A 21907-nucleotide genomic window follows, 5' to 3' on the forward strand; every position below is an offset into this window, starting at 1 on the left:
CAATCAATTTAGCTTTTGCCATGCGAGCAAAGAAATCCTGGCTATGATGAACTTCAGCACAGCTCCAGCCTGCTCTCTGAGTCAGGTTATCCACTCAGCTGTCAGTATGCTCACCTCCATATTTTTTCCTGCTCTTAGTGAACACAGCACTATTGAACTTTTGATGTCATATTTAGGTTTTCTTGATATAATAAAAAGAAGTTCACAGTGACTGAAGACACTTTTACAAAAGTGTGTACTTACATTTATCAAAATAGCCTCAGGCTTAGTAGGTCATTTCAGATCACTCAGATCAGTCTCTTATGGATGGTCATGGTTCTGTTTTGTGAAATGTGCGAGGACGATGTACAGAACAAATATGCGTTATTGTCAGAAAATATGAACTGCTTTACTTAATCAGGCATTTACAATTATAAATTTGGCAATGCACAATTGTGTACAGCCCAGCAGAGGGTCGGGAAATTTCATTATGTGAATGAAATCAGGAAACACAAAGGCTGAGGCATAATTCATTAATAATGAACATAATGCTCCTCTTGTTTGAATAGGGCTATTAGCAACGGATGGTCTGCATCTGGGTTTCAGAGCTAACAGGATTTCATTGTTGCACTTTCCGTATAGCTGTTGATTAAAAATGCCTCCAGCAGATAGGTGGAATTACCCAGCTGCTACCTGATACTGGAATACAATAAGTATAATGGTGCCAATGCTAAATTACTTTCATGCCACAGACTGAACTCTGCTTGACATGAAACTTTAAATGAGACCAAGAATTTCACACTTCTCAAATAGCTTGAAATACAGGGTCAAAAATCCTTCCAATTTTAAGGCTGTAACATTTTTTTTTCCCCCTCTTTGATTTTTATATTGGTTGCTTAAAAATAAACATTATCTTTCAGCAATGCAGTAGCTAAATTTAGTCTGCAGTGGAGGCCACATTGATGTTTATCTTCTTTATACAATCATAAAGCTCTGCCTTCTTTGTCTCTCTTCAGTATGCACACAATAGATTTCCTTCAGATGGAAAAGCTGCCAAAATGTCTTTCTACTGACACGTCAAACTGCATTAAGAAGAAACTCAAACCTTTATTCTAACCCCTGGCTGACATCTTCACTCGCTTTAAAAAAAAAAAAAAGATTCCTACAGGTCTCTTAGAAAATAGAAGTCAGAAGCATCAAGAAAATGAATCTCCAAGTGGCTGTATTTTCAGAAGCCTGGTGTTAAAGGCAAACAGATGATTGATCACTGTCTTGCTTTAAGAATGAGGGACTGAGTAAGAGTGGGAACTTCACTTCCTACAGTATGAGCACTATATAAAAGAACATTTCCTTTATTTGCATTTTACCAATTAAAAAAGAACCATGTTTCAGTATTTTAAGTAACACCTTTTATGTTTAAAGTAATGGAGGTGAGAAGGCAAAATACAGTGAAGAGAGAGAGGCAATTTATTAAAGCCAGAACTATGGGGGAAAAAATGAAAAGCACAAAGTTAGGAAAGTGAGCAGCTTTGTAATTGTTTTCTACCTTTGAGATTTTGCTCACTTTAAGAGCATTTTTATTTTTTTTTAAATGTGTCCCTGGGGAGCAACATGGCTCCCAATCCTCCATGTGTGTCTAGGGAAGTGCCCTTTAAAAGATTACTTTGATGGCATTTCTTCATCATTAGTCAGCTGGAAGTGAAAAGATAGAAAAGCTGTTTGTGAGGGGGTGTAACAAAGCAACAGCAGTTCCAGGCAAATCCGAGATGCTTCCTCTAGTTTGAAAACACCTTCACCAGCTGAGCCTCTGTGATTCATACATCTGTTTGTCTCTATTTTAGAAGTTAGGATCATCTGCTTAGCAGTGACAACAAGGGTATTTATTTGGTTTTATAACAAACTTTTCACATTTAGAATTTGCAGTGTTGACTTACAAGCGGCTTTCCCAGTTTTCAGTGGATTTTAACCTTATTTTTCAACAGTCAAATATTTCTGGCCTTGAAACCTGTTATCATTCCAAGACACCAAACACAATGTAAGATGAAATAAGTCTTTAACCATCCCTTATTTCTTTGTATTTTTCTAGGAAAATGGTAAATAGCCGCAGTGAGTTATTGAAACTTGCAAACTTACATGAAAATGCAGTATGTAAGGCAAAACAGAGTTTGTATAAATTATAATGAGGTTCTTTAAGTTGTCGTCAGTCTCCAGGCTTCTTGAAGGACATTCAAAGCTCTTCTTTGGATGTTGGCTCCCTTTTGTTCCATTGTCAGAATGATCCCACACTGCTTCAATAATGTTCAGGTCTGGGCTGTGGGGAGGCCAATCCATGATTGATAGTTTTCAATGACAAACAATGACAGTGTCATGGCCGGTGGACAGGGGGACTTTAAAAAGGCAGGGCTCCAGTTAGACTCAGGTAAGTAACACAGCACAGTGAGCAGTGCAAAGGCAACAATGGCTAGCGAGTCAGCAGCACTAACTGCTTTTCAGTTAACAATCCAGTGAAGACTAACAGCAACCTGTCAGCTTAAGTATTGATCTTGATGAGATCAGAAACAGGTGAGTCTCATCACTTCCAGGTGAGTAGAATGATCAGACCAGACATGCTCACCATACAGCACTCATGAGACCACAAATACACAGGAGAGGAGGGAGGGAGGGAGAGAGAACAACAGGCAGGAACACCCAGGAGGACCAGGGAACCATGACAGACAGAGCCTCCACCATGTTTTACAGATGGCTGTGGAAGCTCACTGTTGAACCTCTCTCCTGACCTCCTGCATACATCTTGATGCTGATTTGAACCAAAGAGTTCAAGACCTGTTGCCACTGATTTTCAGTCCAGCTCTTGTGTAATTTGGCATAACTCAGCCTTTTCTCCCTGTATTCCTTCTGGAAAACCACCCTACAACTTGCCTAGCTTCCTCAACCTTTTAAGGAAACGCTGCACAGCGCGCTGAGAGTATGCTAGATTTTGGCTAATGGTTCTTTGGGAATCAGTTTGCTGGTGGTCGTGAAACTGTGTCATGTTTGAAATTTTTGTAAATCAGCTAAAGTAATGGGAACAAAGTCAAAATGAATGAGTGAAAAGGTGACCGGTGTTCAAAGAAAAACCTTTTAAAGACCTCCAGAAAGTCTGATGAACTACTGCTTAAGACCACTTTAAAAAATTACAAGAAAATGTATATAAAACAGGGGTGGCTCAAGATTTTTGCATCATACTGTAGAAATGTATCTTTTTGTGAGAGCTAAAATAACTATTCACAGATCTCTTCAGTATCTCCTGATCGACTACTTGGTTATAAATAGGCAGTAATGTGTTTTGGGTTGAAATACACTCTTTCACAATAATAGCCTTTCACAAAATGCTAAGATGCATTAATATGTGACTCGCAGGAGCCCCTAACCAACCTTCTGCATGTGATGGGGAAGTCCCACATGTAATACTGGCTGTAACCTGTTTGGTCTGATTTCATTGATCCCCACTGATTCATTCCACACGGGGCATCTCTTAGAATGTATTTACTTTGATCAATGGGACCATTGGGTAAATACAAATGTCGGCTATCTTTTGTCTGCTTCAACTAGTCCATACTGATCGCCTTGTATGTTCTGGAGGTGGTGATATATTGCAAAGATACTGATCACCAAGGCACAGAAGAAAAGTCTTCCTTTCTTTCTTTCTTTCTTTTTGAAAAGAAAATTATTCTCTTACAAATGTTAGAGAAAGCTAGAATGCAATAAGCAATAGTTGTTTAGAACAGTGGGCCCTGTGCTCAGTGCCTGGCACCATCAAGCCCAGAACTAGGTCCACCTCTGGTTGCCGGTGCTTTTCACATGTGATGAATCACATGTGTGTCACATGTGATTCATCCTGAACACATGTGACAGACATAAAACAGTTTGGAGTATCCATGGAGAATGTTTGGTGATGGGCCAGTCATGGTCTGGGAAGGCATATCCATGCAGGGACACGCAGACAAGCTAGGTAACGGCACCCTGAGTGCCATCAGGTATCGGGATGAAATTCTTGGACCCATTGTCAAACCCTATGCTGGTGCAGTGAGTGCTGGGTTTCTGTGGTGCACAACAATGCCCGGACTTATGTTGCAAGTATGCAGGAAGTTCTTGGAGGATGAAGAAATTGATACCACTGGCTGCCCCCCATGCTCGCCTGACCTAAATCAAAAGAAGACCTCTGGGACATTATGTTTGGTCTGTCAGACCCCACTAGGTTGGACTGTCCAGGAGCTCAGTGCTCAGCTCAATCCATGGTTCAGATCTCAGAGGAGATCCCCCAGGACACCATCTGTTGTCTAATTAGGAGGATTCCCTGACACTGTCAGGCATGCATACAGACATGTGGGGGTCATAAAAACTACTCAGTACCAATTTTAGTTTGTGCAATCAAATTTTGACAAAATGGACTAGCCGCACGCATTCTTTTTTACTTCGATTTTCGAGGTGTCTTTGAATTCAGCCCTCTTTATGTTGATAATTTTCATTTACATCAAATGATGTGGACTCCTTTCATTCCTAACACATTACCCAGTCCATATCAGTATCTATCTGGTGATATCTGGTGTGTGTTCACAGGATTCCTTTAATTTTTTTGAGCAGTGTATATATGGCAGAGAGACAAATGTTGTTGTTTTGAATGTGTCAACATAATAGGACGACAATATATTTGATCCAAGCCAGTTTATGTAATTAACATCACTCTCTCTCTCTTTCTCACATACGCACACACACACAGACACACACACACAGACACACACAAACAAAACAGAACAAAAAACATTCAAACTTTGACAGATTGGGCGCATCGATAAACACATGCACCACAAAGTTGTGTTCTGTTTTTGCAGTATCTAAGTGACTGCTTCAATTCACTGTGGGAATTCCACTCAAGCTGACAGTTTTAACATAAACTTGGGTTTCAAAGCCTAATATCATACTTTACAATGATCCAGCTCTTCAAGGATTTCATTAAAGATTTCGTTATTATTGTTAGACGATGATGATGAAGATTTTTATGTTTGTATGGTAACCTTCCCTGTAAAATAGTTAAATTATTACCTTATCAAATAAAACTGGCAGAAACAAAAAAAAATCAAGTCATTTCAGATCCAACTTTTAGGAAATCTGAAAAATAGTTTTAAAAATTTATTTACATAGCAGAAGTTCCCAACAGCGTTTGCCTCACGGTGCTTGCTACTGTAAGGTAAAGACCCCACAGGAGTGGAGAAAACCCCAACTATCAAACAACCTCTTTGAACAAGCAGTTTCTGATAGTGGGGAGGAAAAAATTCCCTTTAACAGGAAGAAAGAGCCAGGTTCAGGGAGGGGCAGCCGCGAACAGCTGGAAAGTGAGGGGAAAGAGAAGAGGAAGGAGTGCATAGATAAATAGGACAAAACGCAGACTATGGGAGAAAATTAATGACATCCCACCTTTTCACTCATGCATGACATAGTGAGTGAAATGAAGGGAGTTGAGAAGAAACATTCAGTGCATCATGGGAAATCCCCCAAAAGCCTGAGCCTATAGAAGCTTTACTAAGTGAGGGTGCAGGACAACCTGATTCAGCCCTAACTATAAACTTCATCAAAACAGAAGTTTTCGAGCCTAATCTTAAAAGTAGAGAGAGTGCCTGTTTCTGGGAATCCAAACTGGGCTCTGGTTCCACAGGAGAACGACTGCAGTGTGGGAGTCAAGTGTTCTATTGGGATGACATGGCTCTATGAGATCTTTAAGATATGATGGGGCCTGGTTATTCAAGACCTTGTATGTGAGGAGAAGGATTACATTAAATTCTGGATTTAACAGAGAGCCAATGAAGAGAAGCTAATATGGGAGAATATGGGACAATATGTGAGACTGCAGAATGCAAAATTGACTCTGGTAAACCCACACACTGAAAAGTGCATGAATATAGCATCTTTTTTTTTTTTTTGTTTTCCCAAATGCACCAAAAAACTAAAGAGGTTGAGTATATCCTATTTAACCTTACCTCAGAGACATAAAAGCTACCATGATGGAACTCAACAGCACTCAACGTTCTTCCCTGACATCTCAAATGCCACGCTGACAAGTCCAATTCCAGACTAGTGGTGAATCCCATAACTGCTTTTATGAGTTATTTTCCCCACATGAGAAAAGTCATTATCCAGTATCAGCAGAGTATGTTATTAATATTGTCAACACTAGCAATGAAGCTGTTACCGTGTGTATGAGGTCATAGACTGTTGACAGCATCTAGGTTTGTCAGTCTTTGTTTAAGAATAAATTGGCCCACGGGGGGTAATTGACAAACCTGCAACAGTGTGCAACAAACAACAAATAGCAGTTAGCAGTTACATTATGCTTGTGACCTCATTTTATCATATTCTGGCCTCGGTGGAGCCAATTCCCAAACGATACCATGCATTGACAACATTTAAGAACATGAAAACTGAAAGAACGCCTTAATGAAAATACAAAGAAAACATCTAATTTTGACAAATCACTTTGTCTTGTCTTGAACATTACTCAACAAGGAGTGAATGCCACTTGCTTCTAAGGCAGTTTAACTTGTGCAAGGAGCTCTTGCAGATTGATTTTGACTCTTGAAACTAGATGAGCGGCCTGCCTTGTTTCATGATATTGACATAAAAAACAAATCATTGCATTGTTAAAGTAGTAAAACTGATTTCGCTCAAGAACAGACTTTTTTTTTTTTACTGCGGTTGAGTGATTGGCTTTAATTTCCATTGCTTCTACGGGCACTCTACTGCTGGGAAGATTCTGTAAACCAGCCAAACTGCAGTCAAAAGGTAAATATCCATATCTCTATTCTTAACTTTTAAAACTCATTCAGTTCAACAGAAAAAAAAATAACCCAAATAGATTTACCATAAGAGGTAGATAAAATGCTAGGAATATCTTCTGACAGCTGAAAGATAAACTCACATAAAATCAATGTGCTAAGCCTCTTAGCAAGCTCTATTAACATAGAGCATTAAATTAGCTGCTAGTGTCAGTTTCTGAACAATGCTAAGGTGCTAGGAAAGCTGTGATATTTATATAGCCAGTTTTTAAGATGTCTTTATTTGATTTTGACAGCCGCCAGTCAGGTATTTCATAGGACTGTGGCACAAATGGCCTTGAGTAGGTGAAAGAGGTGAGGAGATGGAGGGTGGGGATTGCATATTCCAGTGTGGAGGTACAGTCTTTAGCCATGACCTATTCTTTTTGGCCAATGGGAAAGAGAAGTATGCCAGCATGATTAATGGTCATGATTACCTACTCAGAAAATGTGGTTTTCTGGCCCAGCAGCTTCACTTTTATGACTTAAACCTGGGGCAAGATGTTTCATCATGCAGGCAAAGCTGCACAAAGCACAAAGACTGCACAGATGATGTGTGATGATGACCAAACACATCACTGATAAATTGTTTACGCTCATATGTTTGGCCTGAAAGGTAAAGACTCCTGCGGATTCATATGTGTACATTTATGGTGATGTTCACCTAGATCAGCCTCGAGAGTTTGCACCCAGTGGGATGCTACTTTTTCAATCTTCCTGTGTGTGCTTGTGGGTTTAAAATAGAGAACAAAAACAGACTAATTCAATTACAGATTGTACTGAGCGGGAAAGTGCTTTGTGGTTTAAACACTTCTAAAATTCCCATCGATACATGAATCCTCATTGGCTGCGTCACATCATGGAGAAACTGCTGACCCAAATAAAAAGTGAGCCAGGAGGGATTCACTGATGAAACCAAAAAACAGGCTCCATTTACCAACTCTGTCATGCTTTTGTGCATCCATTCAGGCATTCCAACCTGTGCATATGCCGGAGCTTGTTTTTGTTTGTCCTTGTTTCTGCAGCACTTGTGTGCTAAGGAGATCCCAAATGATGCTCCCAAATCATTAACCTAAAGATAATTTGTGTTACAAATATCACAGTGGCCCTCGTTACAACTCAGCACTACTCCACCTCCACCAAATGATTCTCCATCGTGTCACTAAGCCTCAAAGGTTAGCCCCTCTAAAAGGTTACAGCTCCATGTGACATTTCCCTTGATGATTTATTTGGCCCGTTTTTGATAAATATCAACTAGGTTGTTGTTGCCATTTGGACTTAGTTGCTCATTAAGCCATAAGAGAGTATATCCTATATTAAGTGAACTGTTGAGGAGGGAAGCAGACCTGTGATTAATCTGTGCTATAAATGAGCATGGATCTTGATGGGGCCATGAAGCCTTCTATGTCATCGATCAACTTCTACCAAAACCCTTTTACTGCGCAGTTCATGGTAAACTGCAACTGACACAAATATTAAAGTTACATTAATCAGAACTGATAACAGAAACATTAAGTGAAGAATATGTTAAGTAGTCTAATAACCTTCCATTAGCTTTTTGGGGGCTTTAGAGCAACATTTTTCGTGCCTCTTGCACCATCATCCATCACTGAGCAGATGAAAATATGAGAACTGCTGAGGTCATTCCAACTGTACAGTCTGAGATTTTTGAAAGTGAGAAAAGCTCAGTTCTTGGTGCAGTAGTGGCTGTCCTACTGGTAATGATCAACAGCCTTACCAAACCCTGGAGATATAGTGCAGTCATTTTTGTGTGAGGGAATCTTAAAATCTTTGTCTTAGAAGCTTAAAACTTTAGACCCCTGTTATACTGTCCATTTGAAAATGACATGAAGCTGCAGTTCATCTGGACAAACAGTGGCCTCTTCTCTAAAAGTGCCTGACTATTTAAAGTAAAAAATCATATTGGATTTCAGATATCGCTCTATATATATATTTTTTTGTCCTGATGTTCCCAAAAAGGACAAAACTAGCAACTGAATGTATGCATAAGGAACAGATTTTATTGTATTGACATTAAAGTAACAATGCCAGTCAGTTTGTCAGTCAGTAGATGATATACACTAGATTTATTAGAAGTATAGACTTCATTTTGTGAATGCCTCATGAACCATACAGGCAGCATTTTCCAGCATCAAATGGATTCTTCAAACCCACAGTACACATAAGGTGCTGCTACCAGGACACAGAGGAATAAAAAGTGTCACTTCTGTGCTACCCATTTCTGTGCAGACTCAGTCATTCCTTTAATGATTGGCAGCTCATGTACTGCTGCCAGGATTCCCACTGCAACAGCTCAGCATTAGCTTTATGTGTTGCAGAGCCACCAGGGCACTGGGGAAGTTTGTTGCCACTATGCATTAGGTGTGTAGCTCCATACTGTGGTCTCACCCTTTTTCCTATGCCAAAGTTTCGCTGTTGCCTGCTGTTATTTCCTTGAAATGTCTCACTGCTTTGAGCAAAAAAATATTCTAACAGTGCCCCTCTGCTGAATGGCTCAGACAGGGAGGGGTGTTTAGACTGAAGATTAAAAAGATAAGGGTTTCCTTGTTTAAATCCTTGCACTGGGAGAAGTGAATCATATGCTTTTGTGCAAAGAACATGTCTCCAGGCACTGCAGTGGAACTGCTCTGTGGCCTCCAGCATTGTTGAAATGTGTGATTTTACTAAAGGGCTGAGAAGTAAAGTGTATATGTTATAGTGAAACAGGATAATTCTTTAGAACAAGAATGCATGCTCAGCAAACCTTCCCCAGATTAATAAATATTATTGTGCTGGGGTATTTAATTCTTTGCTCATGTTCATGCTCGATTCAGTTGGTGATCCTCTGAGTAACGATTTTTTTTTTTTTTTTTTTTCGTGAAGCTGATTAAACCAGCAGGAAAAAAGTGCAGGTGAAATCAAAGCTAGGCTTAAATGCTAGAATTCCTATCCACACTAGAGTTAATGTAGCGATGTTTCAAATCATACAAAGCTTTATTACTCTTGTACAAAAAAGAAAAATTATGCAATCTCAGCATAACAGAGTAGAAACAATATAGATATAAACAATCACTGAAAAACACAAACTGCTGACTGAACAGAAATTTGTGTTAGACAATTAGCACTCTGTCAAATGTGTTGCACAACAGTTATTTTCACGAGTAAATATTAAAAAACAAGAAGCTTTTTTCAATACTGAAAGCATGCAGGATATAAATAATTTCATATAACTGCTGTTAACTTAATTTGTCCCTTTAGTGGGGCATGCGTGCATAAAAATCTCTCTCCCTTGTATTCATTTCTGACCCACTCTCTCACACAGTAATTAAAGCATACCCCATGCACCACTGATTTCTACATATACGCACATTTGAGCACATTGTTTGCTGAACATATGTACTGGGCAGCTCGCTGATGCAGAGAAAAAAAAAAAGTGTCGATGTTGCTTTAATGTAAAGGAACTCCCAGTCTGTCTGTCCCACAGCATGTTTGTGTCACAGCCTGTTACTTTAATCTCACCCTGTGAATCTTTAATCTCATCATCATGTCACCATTAAGGTTTGTTTGGGGAAACATTTTTATCATATACAATCCATACATCAAAGTATTTTAATTCCTCATAAATAATTTTTAGGGTACCCTGTTACTGCATGCTGTGATGTACTGATCACAGCATGCTGCATACTGTTGGGCACAAGTGGATAAGAAATGTAAGGAACTGAGGCAAAATAATGAGAAGCCTTTCATCTAAGTCTTATTCTTTCTTTATCGCCTATCTTGTCCAAAATGTATTTGCATATTTTCTCAACTTGTTGAGAGGCGTAGTACGCTAAGGACAGACTGCACTTCTAGCACAAGGCGTTCCCAAATGAACAAGCTCAAATGAGAACCTATGGACTTGGAATTTATAGTTTGCTGCACCTGTCTGTGGGAAGAAATGGGAACAGCTAACATGAAATGCATAAAAGTGGCATCTAATGGGGTCCACTCTAAAGAAGAGTCCTAATGAGGGCCACTGCAGCGTTTGTAACAGGAATTATCTTTAGGTTAATTATTAGGGGGCTGTCATTGGGGAGTTCCTTAACGCACAAGTGCCACAAAAGCAAACACAAATGGAAGCACAAGCTTTTTCCATTTTTCCATATGCCTGCATGGATACTCAAAAGCAGAGACACTCCATGAAGCATTTAGTAAATGCAAAGTACGTATCAGAGTGTCTTGTGGTTTCATCAATGAATCCCTCCAGGCTCACTTGGATTATTTGTTCAGCAGCTTCTCTGTGATATGAAGCAGGCAATCAGGATTCAGATCATGTACTGATGGAGATTTTAGAAGTGTTTTAACCTCAGAGTGCTTTCCTGTTCAGTACAATCTGTAATTGAATTAGACTGTTTTGTTCTGCAATGGACCCACAAGCACACAGCAAGATTGAAATTAAGCATCAAACTGGCTGCAAACTCTTAATATCAATATAGACAAAAGTCAATATACATATATGTATATGTGCACATAATAATAAATAAATAAATCCCCCACTCACCCTATGGGCAGTCTTTGTCCTTGAAGCTTGGGTCCTCTACCAGAGGCCTGGAAGAGGGTCTTTTGCAGTATCTTAGCTGTTCCTTGGACTGCGCTCTTCTGGACAGAGATCTCAGATGCCATTCCTGGAATCTGCTGGAGCCACTATTCCAGGTTGGAGGTCACTGCCCTGAGTATGATCTTTTCTAGCTATTCTTTCAGTCCTTGGTATTTCTTGAGCTTCTTGTGTTCCTTTTTCCTGATGTTGCTATCACTCAGTATTGCTAATCTATCACTATGGCTTTCTTCCTCTTTCAGCTTTCTGCCTGTATTGATCTTGTGCTTAGAGCTTGTTCCTGTGCTGCCATGATTAGTGCCTCTGTGCTGTCTTTAAGTCCAGCTTTGTCCAGCAATTGATAGGATGTTTTGACATCAGCCACTTCTTTTATCTGCCAGTGATACATGCTGTGGAGGGGCCAGTCCTTCCATGATGGTTCCTGTTTTTGATCCTCTTTTTTTCTTGGGTTTCTGCTGCCTAAGTTATTCACTATGTGACCATCTTCCTGATGTACTCAAAAGTCCTCGGCCTCCTTCCTTCTGCTTAGCATACAGTTTCAGAGGCCTGGATTTGGGGTGAAACCCTCCATGCATGGTAAGGAGCTTTCTTGTCTTGATGTCAGTGGCTTCTATCTCCTCCGTTGGCCAGCTTATTATCCGAGCAGGGTACCTGATGACTGGCAGGGTGTAGGTGTTGATTGCCCAGGTCTTGTTCTTTGCATTCAGCTGACTCCTCAGGACTTGCCTTACTCTCTGCAGGTACTTGGTGGTTGCACCTTTCCTCTTCATAGTTCCCATCTCCCTGTGGGATTCCAAGGTACTTGTAGCTGTCTTCAGTGTCTGCGATGCCTTCTGGTAATGCAATCCTCTCGGTTCTGGTCTTTTACTGCTCTGGCATTCAATGTATCAGTTGCTCTTGGGGCTTGGTACCCAATCTCGGAGTGTAGGGATGATATCTCCCTTGATGTGCTGGCTCCCCCTTGTTATAGTATTTGTGTTGTACCTCGTCAATCTCCAGCTGCGATAGCAGTTGTTTCTAGTGGATGTTGGAACACTGTTATAGACAGATAGACAGACAGACAGACAGACAGACAGACAGACAGACAGACAGACAGACAGACAGACAGACAGACAGACAGACAGATAGATAGATAGATAGATAGATAACCTCTTTTCTACAATTTGCATTGCTTTTAAGTTTAAGTTTAAGGATCTAATTCCTTCATTGTTATGCTCTTCAGTGCCATGTGCCAACACAGTGCAGAGCAGCTACCTAAACTCTGCTCCCAGTGAGGTCGATTATCTCGTCAATAGTTTTACATCCTCACTGCGTATAACTTTGGATACTGTGGCTCCTCTGAAAAGGAAAGCTTCAAATCAGAAGTGCCTGACTCCTTGGTATAATTCACAAACGCACAGCTTAAAGCAGATAACCCGAAAGCTGGAGAGGGAATGGCGTCTCACTAAATTAGAAGATGCTCATTTAGCCTGGAAAAAGAGTTTGTTGCTCTATAAAAAAGCCCTCCGTAAAGCTAGGACATCTTACTATTCATCATTAATTGAAGAAAATAAGAACAACCCCAGGTTTCTTTTCAGCACTGTAGCCAGGCTGACAAAGAGTCAGAGCTCTGTAGAGCCGAGTATTCCTTTCACGTTAACTAGTAGTGACTTCATGGATTTCTTTACAAATAAAATTTTAGACATTCGAGAAAAAATTATTCATAACCATCTCAAAGATTATTCTTCATGTTCGGCTGTTTTCACCACTGCTGGTATTTGTTTAGACTCTTTTGCTCCAGTTGATCTTTCAGAGTTAACTTCAATAGTTACTTCCTCCAAACCAGCAACATGTTTATTAGATCCCATTCCTACTAGACTGTTCAAAGAAGTCTTTCCAATTATTGATGCTTCAATCTTAAAAATGATCAATCAGTCTTTATTAGTTGGCTATGTACCACAGACCTTCAAGGTGGCTGTAATTAAACCTCTGCTTAAAAAGCCATCACTTGACCCAGCTGTCTTAGCTAATTATAGGCCAATCTCCAACCTTCCTTTTCTCTCAAAGATTCTTGAAAGAGTAGTTGTAAAACAGCTAACTGATCATCTGCAGAGGAACGGTTTATTTGAAGAGTTTCAGTCAGGTTTCAGAATTCATCACAGTACAGAAACAGCATTAGTGAAGGTTACAAATGATCTTCTTAGAGCCTCTGACAGTGGACTCATCTCTGTTCTTGTCCTGTTGGACCTCAGTGCAGCTTTTGATACTGTTGACCATAACATTTTATTACAGAGATTAGAGCTTGCTATAGGTATTAAAGGTACTGCACTGCAGTGGTTTGAATCATATTTATCTCATAGACTCCAATTTGTTCATGTAAATGGGGAGTCTTCTTCACACACTAAGGTTAATTATGGAGTTCCACAGGGTTCTGTGCTAGGACCAATTTTATTTACATTATACATGCTTCCCTTAGGCAGTATTATTAGAAAGCACTGCATCAATTTTCATTGTTATGCAGATGATACTCAGCTTTACCTATCAATGAAGCCAGATGACACACATCAATTAGTTAAACTGCAGGAATGTCTTAAAGATATTAAGGCCTGGATGACCTCTAATTTCCTGCTTCTAAATTCAGATAAAACTGAAATTCTTGTTCTCGGCCCCACAAATCTTAGAAACATGGTGTCTAACCAGATACTTACTCTGGATGGCATTACTTTGGCCTCCAGGAACACTGTGAGAAATCTTGGAGTCATTTTTGACCAGGATATGTCCTTCAATGCACATATTAAACAAATATGTAGGACCGCTTTTTTGCATTTGCGCAATATTTCTAAAATTAGAAACATCCTTTCTCAGAGTGATGCTGAAAAGCTCATTCATGCATTTATTACTTCTAGGCTGGATTATTGTAATTCATTATTATCAGGCTGTCCTAAAAGCTCCCTGAAAAGCCTTCAGCTGATCCAAAATGCTGCAGCTAGAGTACTGACAGGGACTAGAAAGAGAGAGCATATTTCTCCCATATTGGCTTCTCTTCATTGGCTCCCTGTTAAATCTAGAATAGAATTTAAAATTCTTCTCCTCACATACAAGGTCTTGAATAATCAGGCACCATCTTATCTCAAAGACCTCATAGTACCATATCACCCCAACAGAGCACTTCGCTCTCAGACTGCTGGCTTACTTGTGGTTCCTAGGATACTTAAGAGTAGAATGGGAGGCAGAGCCTTCAGCTTTCAGGCGCCTCTTCTGTGGAACCAGCTTCCAGCTTGGATTCGGGAGACAGACACCCTCTCTATTTTTAAGATTAGGCTTAAAACTTTCCTTTATGATAAAGCTTATAGTTAGGGCTGGATCAGGTGACCCTGAACCATCCCTTAGTTATGCTGCTATAGGCCTAGTCTGCTGGGGGGTTCACATAATGCACTGTTTCTCATTCACCTTATTTACTTTGTTTATACTCCACTCTGCATTTAATCATTAATTGATATTAATCTCTGGCTCTCTTCCACAGCATGTCTTTCTCTCCCCTCAGCCCAACCGGTCGCGGCAGATGACTGCCCCTCCCTGAGCCTGGTTCTGCTGGAGGTTTCTTCCTGTTAAAAGGGAGTTTTTCCTTTCCACTGTCGCCAAGTGCTTGCTCATAGGGGGTCGTTTTGACTGTTGGGTTTTCTCTGTATTATTGTAGGGTCTTTACCCACAATACAAAGCGCCTTGAGGCGACAGTTTGTTGTGATTTGGCGCTATATAAATAAAATTGAATTGAATTGAATTGAATTGAACTTTTATTTATTTATTTTCCATACAAAGCCCAACAACATAAAATCCATCTGGCATTTGTACTGTATCTAGCACTCGACTTGGACACTACTCAAGTCTTGTTTCCTCTGTTTCTGTCTACAGTTATGAAACATTCAAAACCAAGTTTTTCTGTGTATCCACCCATGGTGCTGAAACACTCACTCGCTTCACTGTGTCTCTGCCCAAGGTGCTGAAAGAGTTGAGCAGTCTTTTTGCTTGTCTCTATCCATGGTTCTGAAATATGATGGTTCAGTCTCTTTCCTTGTGCACATTTAAAATGAAAAATTAGATGAATCTCATAATTTCAAAAAAGCTAGTGTATTTTGAAAGAGCATATACTGTATTTATTGGTTTTAATGTACTATCCAGTTTAGGATATGATCCATTTAGCACATGAAGTAAACAGAAAAGATTTCCTGCTTTTCAGAGCTTGATACCAATCTAATAATTCTCCCTGCTGTAAGAAAATTGCTGCTGTGCATGGGGCATCCTATGCAGCCATGTGGGATTTTAAAGAAAATGTGTAAGTTCCACATGCCTCCAGGAAATTAGTCATAGAAGGAAAAAAAAAAAAAAAAAAAAAAAAAGACTTGATGTGTTTGGCAGCCTGTGCACTTCTTTTGGGAAAAAGCATACCAACATTGACTATTTACTGATCAAAGAGTCACTGAAACTACTGATGTATGACAGCAAACATTGCTGTCAGGGAACAATGCGGAACCTTTGTTGGTCACAATTTAATAATTATGGATGTCAGCTGACAGAAAAGTCTATTTTATGACAGATACAGTGTATGACAGAGGAAACATATGCCATGGCTTGTACTGGAAATTACACCAGTCCAAAAAAAATTAAAACCAGCTGCCTAAGTGTGTACTGGTGCTCTACTCTGACCTTTTGGGCTTGAACATGGGGCATCTGGAGATATCCCATGGTCTATCCATCCATCCATTCTCTTCCGCTTGTCCTGAATATCCCATGGTGTCTGGCAAAAACACTTTTGAAGCAGATCCTTTGGGTCCTGTGAGTTGTAAGGAGGGGCTTCCATGGATTTGGTTTGTTTTGGTAAATTCCCTAGTGGATTGAGATTTGTGGAATTTAGAGGCTGTGCCAGTACCTTGGGCTCTATATCATGTTCCTTAAGCTGCTAATGAGCTGTTGTTGTGGTGTGGGTCTATTGTCCTGCTGGGGGAAGGCGCTATCATCATGAAGTGCTGTTACTTTTCTTGTTATAGAACAATGTTTAGATGGGTGGGACAAGTTGAAAGAATACCACACAGAATTGCATTGTAACACAATTAAATGTTGTTCACCTAACCTGTAAATGGTTTATTGTAGATTGTGGATTATGTGCCACATAATTAATGATATGGATGAATATCAACACACTGTGCGTGCATATTTGTATGATTTTCAACCGGAATTTCTCATATATTTTACACAGCACATGCGAAAATCCAAAGTGGCTTCTAAACTAATAGTTCATAAGTCCCTTCTGTCTAAGCTAAATCCACTCCTGAATAACAAAGAATAACCTAAATTCACATAAAAGGCTGCAGCATCCACTTGAAAAATCCTTTCAATGGTACTGATAGCTTAGCCTTAATAAAGCAAAAACCACTTGACAGGCACAATAATACACAAGACTGAGCACTGCATTCTCTTAAATTAATAATTATCTGTGAAACCCATATTTAAACCTTTACAATAATAACATGAATACAATGAAATTCAATCATTGCCACTGGCAAAATAACAAAATGCAAAAGACGTCCTTAATGAAGAAAAAAAAAAGCTATAATAAGCACTGAGAATACTGCAGAATAAACTGAATGAAGCTTTATAAAACATTATAAATCAGGGGCATTGCCTTTAAAGTGCTGATACTGCATTTCCACACTCTGAAACGATCTCTCTCAGCTCTTGGGACCTGGGGTGGAAAATGAATTTGATGACCAAAACTGTAATTATTTGGACATAAAGTGGAGCCATTGGAAGCTGCCTGTGTCTCAGACTGACAAGTATATGAATGTGGATGTCAGAGTTAGATTTGCTTATAATAAACTGCCACTCCCAGGCATAAGGACGTGTTGGCTTTAAGAACAAGTTTTTATTAATACGTAATGTTATATGAGTGTTGCATTGATCACATCAAACCAATCAAAGCCATTGCACAAAATTGTACAATGGATGGTAAGTTATTAATAAATATATGCAGTGAAGTGGTTGTTCCTTCAAAATCCAACTCAGCCACCTGAGTTAAACCGAAGCTTGACTTCAGGGACTTCAGGATGTGCATGACGACTCCGAGACAGAGGGTCTTTGTCTATTTGAATCATTTCCCTGTTGAATGAGTGCCCCCTCAAGTCTTTGAGCAGCCTAAATATTCCCCACTTTATTACTCATAATGCACTGCTGATTGTATTACTCATATCTGGGCAGACTGGATTACGGTAAAGCCCTTTGACTTTATCACTGTTGATTTCCCTTGAGGCATTAGAATGAACTTTAATGAATCTCCATTTTTACCAAAACCCTTGCTGTGAGCTCCCTTAATTTTGCATGCCATGGGCAATAAATGAGTCAAATGCCCAGACATATTAAATGACTAAAGGTGGCAGGTTTTGACCCAAGTCAGTAATTTCTGATTAAGTTCTGTCAAGACAAAGTCGTTAATGGGAAAAAGTTGAAAACAGAAATTTAAATGTTTCAAGCAGTGAGTCAGCACATTTGCTTGTCAGTGGGTTGTGTTTGGTTTGTTACATCACAGAACCCAAAAAAATAAAAGGTTAGGCAAGTGTGGAATTAGATTCAGTTTCATTAGAATAACAAGCATCTGGTTGTATCGTATACAGTATATATTAAACAAATAAAAACTTGTGTTTTGATTCACAGTTTTAACCTGGTCAGAAGACAGATATGCATCTGGTGGTTTTTTTGTTTTGAGTTTTTCTTGTTTTTGTTTTTTTGGCACATTTTTTGATGAGGTTATTTTCCATTATAAATAAAATAATTCCCAGCAGAAAACTTATTGGCACAACACAACATTAACCAACTCGCCATTGCACTTGGTAGACTCCTATTTGTTTACACCTTTAAATGTAGGTCAGTGTATTCTTGTCACTTACTCCTTTCACTTCTTTGCCTTTTTAGAAAACTCTGCACCACTCCAGACTGTCCTATGAGAAATGAGTATATGCTTTACTCCACATATTTAAGTGACACGATATTTATGCCCGATTTTTGTCTAGCTGTTGATTTCTGGATGCAATCCTCAAGCTCCCAAATAGCTATCATTCATTACTGAGCACTTTTCTATCATTCATGCTCAGAAAAGAAGGAATGATGCACTCTAACCATATGCCTTTTAACTATTTGCTCATCATTGATAAGGAAATTCAAGCTTATTAGACCCAGCTGATTTGGTGAGGAGCTCTGACTGAATTCTTTAAATGTATTATGCAAATGTGGGAAATCCAGAACCTACATCTCATCTAATAGACAGCGGTGACCTGACATTATTCTTCAACATGACGCAAGTTTGTTGCAATGAGAATTAAGATTCAGCACATCTGATGCAGGGATTAAGTCAGCACTATGTGAACCATCAGTAGCCACTTCTCCACTGACCTCCACACTGTGTGCTAAGGTTATGTCTTAATTGGATAAGCTTCAGCAATGTTATGTACAATATGTATGTGCTGTATGGTCCTTAATGCCTTCTGTGGTCAACATTGGTTGGTTATTCCATTGTCATGTGAAATGGTTTCTGAATGCTTGAGTGTCCGCCCTGCATTTGTTTGGCAAAAGTGACAAAATCCAATCCTAGTGATAAATTTCATGGTTCCCAAAGTATTTTACTCTCGGGTGCATCATGTCAAAGACACCCATGCCTTTTTAAACATTCCTTTTGTGACAGGCTCTTATATTTTACTGGGTCATTATTGTGAAAGCCAAAGATAAAGCTATAGTAATGGATAGCTATATAATTAAAAATAGAAGGGAAACCATGAAAGGGCGCTCCTCATTCTCATCCAAGAACCACTTTATATTTGTCTGTTTCCAAAACTTGCCTATTTACCATCTCTCGAGATGCAGCTCCATCCCTTTGACCTTGAAGTGACTTGAAATCAGACACATCATAGAAAAATATCTGTGATTACCATAGACTAAGCATAAATAAGCAAAAGATAAAGAATGCAGCAGTTATTGTCTGCTGTTGTAAATTTCATCCATCATGACCTTAAATAGGGTTTGACCTGTATTTTTTAACTATGTGATATTGTCTTATCTTTTCAGTACTCCAGTGCAGACAATTACAAATGTAAAACCTCACTGTAGTTCGAATAGTCGTGGCATTTTTACGGTACTTACTGTCTGATCTGATAACTTCATTGAAAATATTCATTTTACCAGCCTTAGAGCCTGAGGATGCAGAATTGATTGTTCTTTTTTTAGGCAGCACATTTGTTTATCTCAATGGAGTTGAGACCAGTCATGGTGACAGCATGCCAATTTTAAGATCAATTGTTGGCTCCTTGCCTCCGGCCTTTGCATTGCATTATCATAGTAATGACTTCTTGACCCTCCCCTATTAAAGTCTGGATCTGCAATCCCAGTTGTAGGGACAAATGGAATACCTGAAAGTCATTTGTGGTGTGTTAACAGGGTGTTGTGTAGTCACATATCAAGTGTCATTACTGACCATCCACAGAATGAACTTTGAAGGTATGCACATTTAATGGTCTCCCATTAAATGTGCATATTTTGTTTTTATTACCACTTTAGAGTAAAAACTTGCAAGTGCATTGCATTTTTTAAAATCTGAATGTTGTTGTAAGTATATAGAATAGTGTAGTGTAGTATCAGCACTGTGCTGAAATATCGTTTTTACTCACTGCCCTGGGAAGAACAATGTTAATTTCTAGTTGTGCATATTGAAGTTGAATGTCCAAACTTTATTTGTCTAATGTGTACAACTAGCCACAGCTCAAAATGACTTGTTACACAGACTAAAGTAAGTCCGATCCACAGTGATGCTGCTGCCTGTTTTCATCGGTCTGTCTATCCATTTTCTTCCCCTTATCCTATTCAGGGTCGTAGGGGGGGTGGGGGCTGGAGCCTATCCCAGCTGTCATAGGGCGAGAGGCAGGGTATACCCTGTATAGGTCACCAGCCTGTTGCAGGGCCAACACAGAGAGACAGACAACAATTCACACTCACATTCACACCTTTGGACAATTTAGAATCACCAATTAAACTAACCCCAGTAACAGCATGTCTTTGGACTGTGGGAGGAAACTGGAAAACCCACGCAGACACGGGGAGAACATGAAAAATATGACAACAAAATGCAAAAGAAAATATCTGAATCCCCGCTTGGTCTCTTCATCCTTGAACAGAAATGTTCCTATTTGGAAAACTCTGTAGCACATCATTCCCTATCTTTCTCGTTTTCTAATTTCCAGTCATCTTTCTAGTGCCAGTAATTCATTCCAGACAAAATAAAGTCCCTACAGATCTTCTAAATTTCATTTCAAATAGGTAAAAATATTACAGATTGCAAGAACAACATACTTTTTGCCTTTCATAACTTATCAAACATTGTGCTGCTGAGCAAGGCAGAGTTCTTAGGAAGCTGCAGTGGTTCTACTCTCTATTTTGTTCAGTGTTACTCTGTATCTAAAACAGGCCACTGCTGGAAAAGAATATGCCTCTTCAGCAAACCTTCCATGGATTTAAAACATCTCGGAGTATTTTATAAGGATTTTACAGGGATCTTGTGTATTAAATGTATTCTTCAAATAGACATGTTATATCCAGAGAATAAGTGTTCCACTCAGTCTGGGAGCAGTGCAAACATGCTAATGGTTGTTTCAGATTTAAACCCCTTTACATCCCATTACACCTTAGGAATATATAAGCTGTCTTTACATGATCTTCAGTCAGCATATAACTATTTGGTTACCCTTTCTGCATGTCACGTACTATGTAGGCGTTGCATGGGAACTGTTATAGAAGGCAGAGACAGTTTGTATAGTTTGGACAGTTGAAAAAAGTGCTGGCTGAGAACAAGGAGAAAGGACCTAATTAGCAAATAAATAAATAAATAAACCAATCCCCCTATTCACAGATGGCTGAAAGGCTGCCATGCTAAATGTCCCCTAGGATAGAAACTTGTCTTTGCTGCCAGGCAGATATTTGGCATTTTAAAAACTGTCAACAAGCTTCATTTGTTCCGTGCCATCTTGTGCTCATATATAGGGCCACATTACTGTAGAGCTCTAGCAGAGTTAAGGTATATCTTGCCCTAGCTGGGTGGAGAACGAAGCAAGTATAGAACTTTGTGTTAGAAAATTGTGCACAGTAACATGAATGACTCTGAAGAGATACTTAGAAATGGATATTGTAGACTGCAGCAGAATGGGCAGTCCTACTCACTACTTATACACCAGTTGTTGAATAACCATCACCAGCCAACTGTAGATATAAAAAAACTTTACAGTGCTATTTCAGATTTAAAGAGGGTAAATACCATCAAACAGTCTCACTAAGCACTTACTGTAAAATTCTCCTAAAGTTTAAGTCATGTTTTATTGTTTCTTTATCATCTTCTCTGTTACTGAATGACTGGACCAATACCACATCAAAAAACAACACAAAAAAACCCAACAACAAACTGATTTTGATGTTATTT

The sequence above is a fragment of the Archocentrus centrarchus genome, chromosome 20 (assembly GCF_007364275.1).
Source record: "Archocentrus centrarchus isolate MPI-CPG fArcCen1 chromosome 20, fArcCen1, whole genome shotgun sequence".
NCBI lineage: Eukaryota > Metazoa > Chordata > Actinopteri > Cichliformes > Cichlidae > Archocentrus > Archocentrus centrarchus.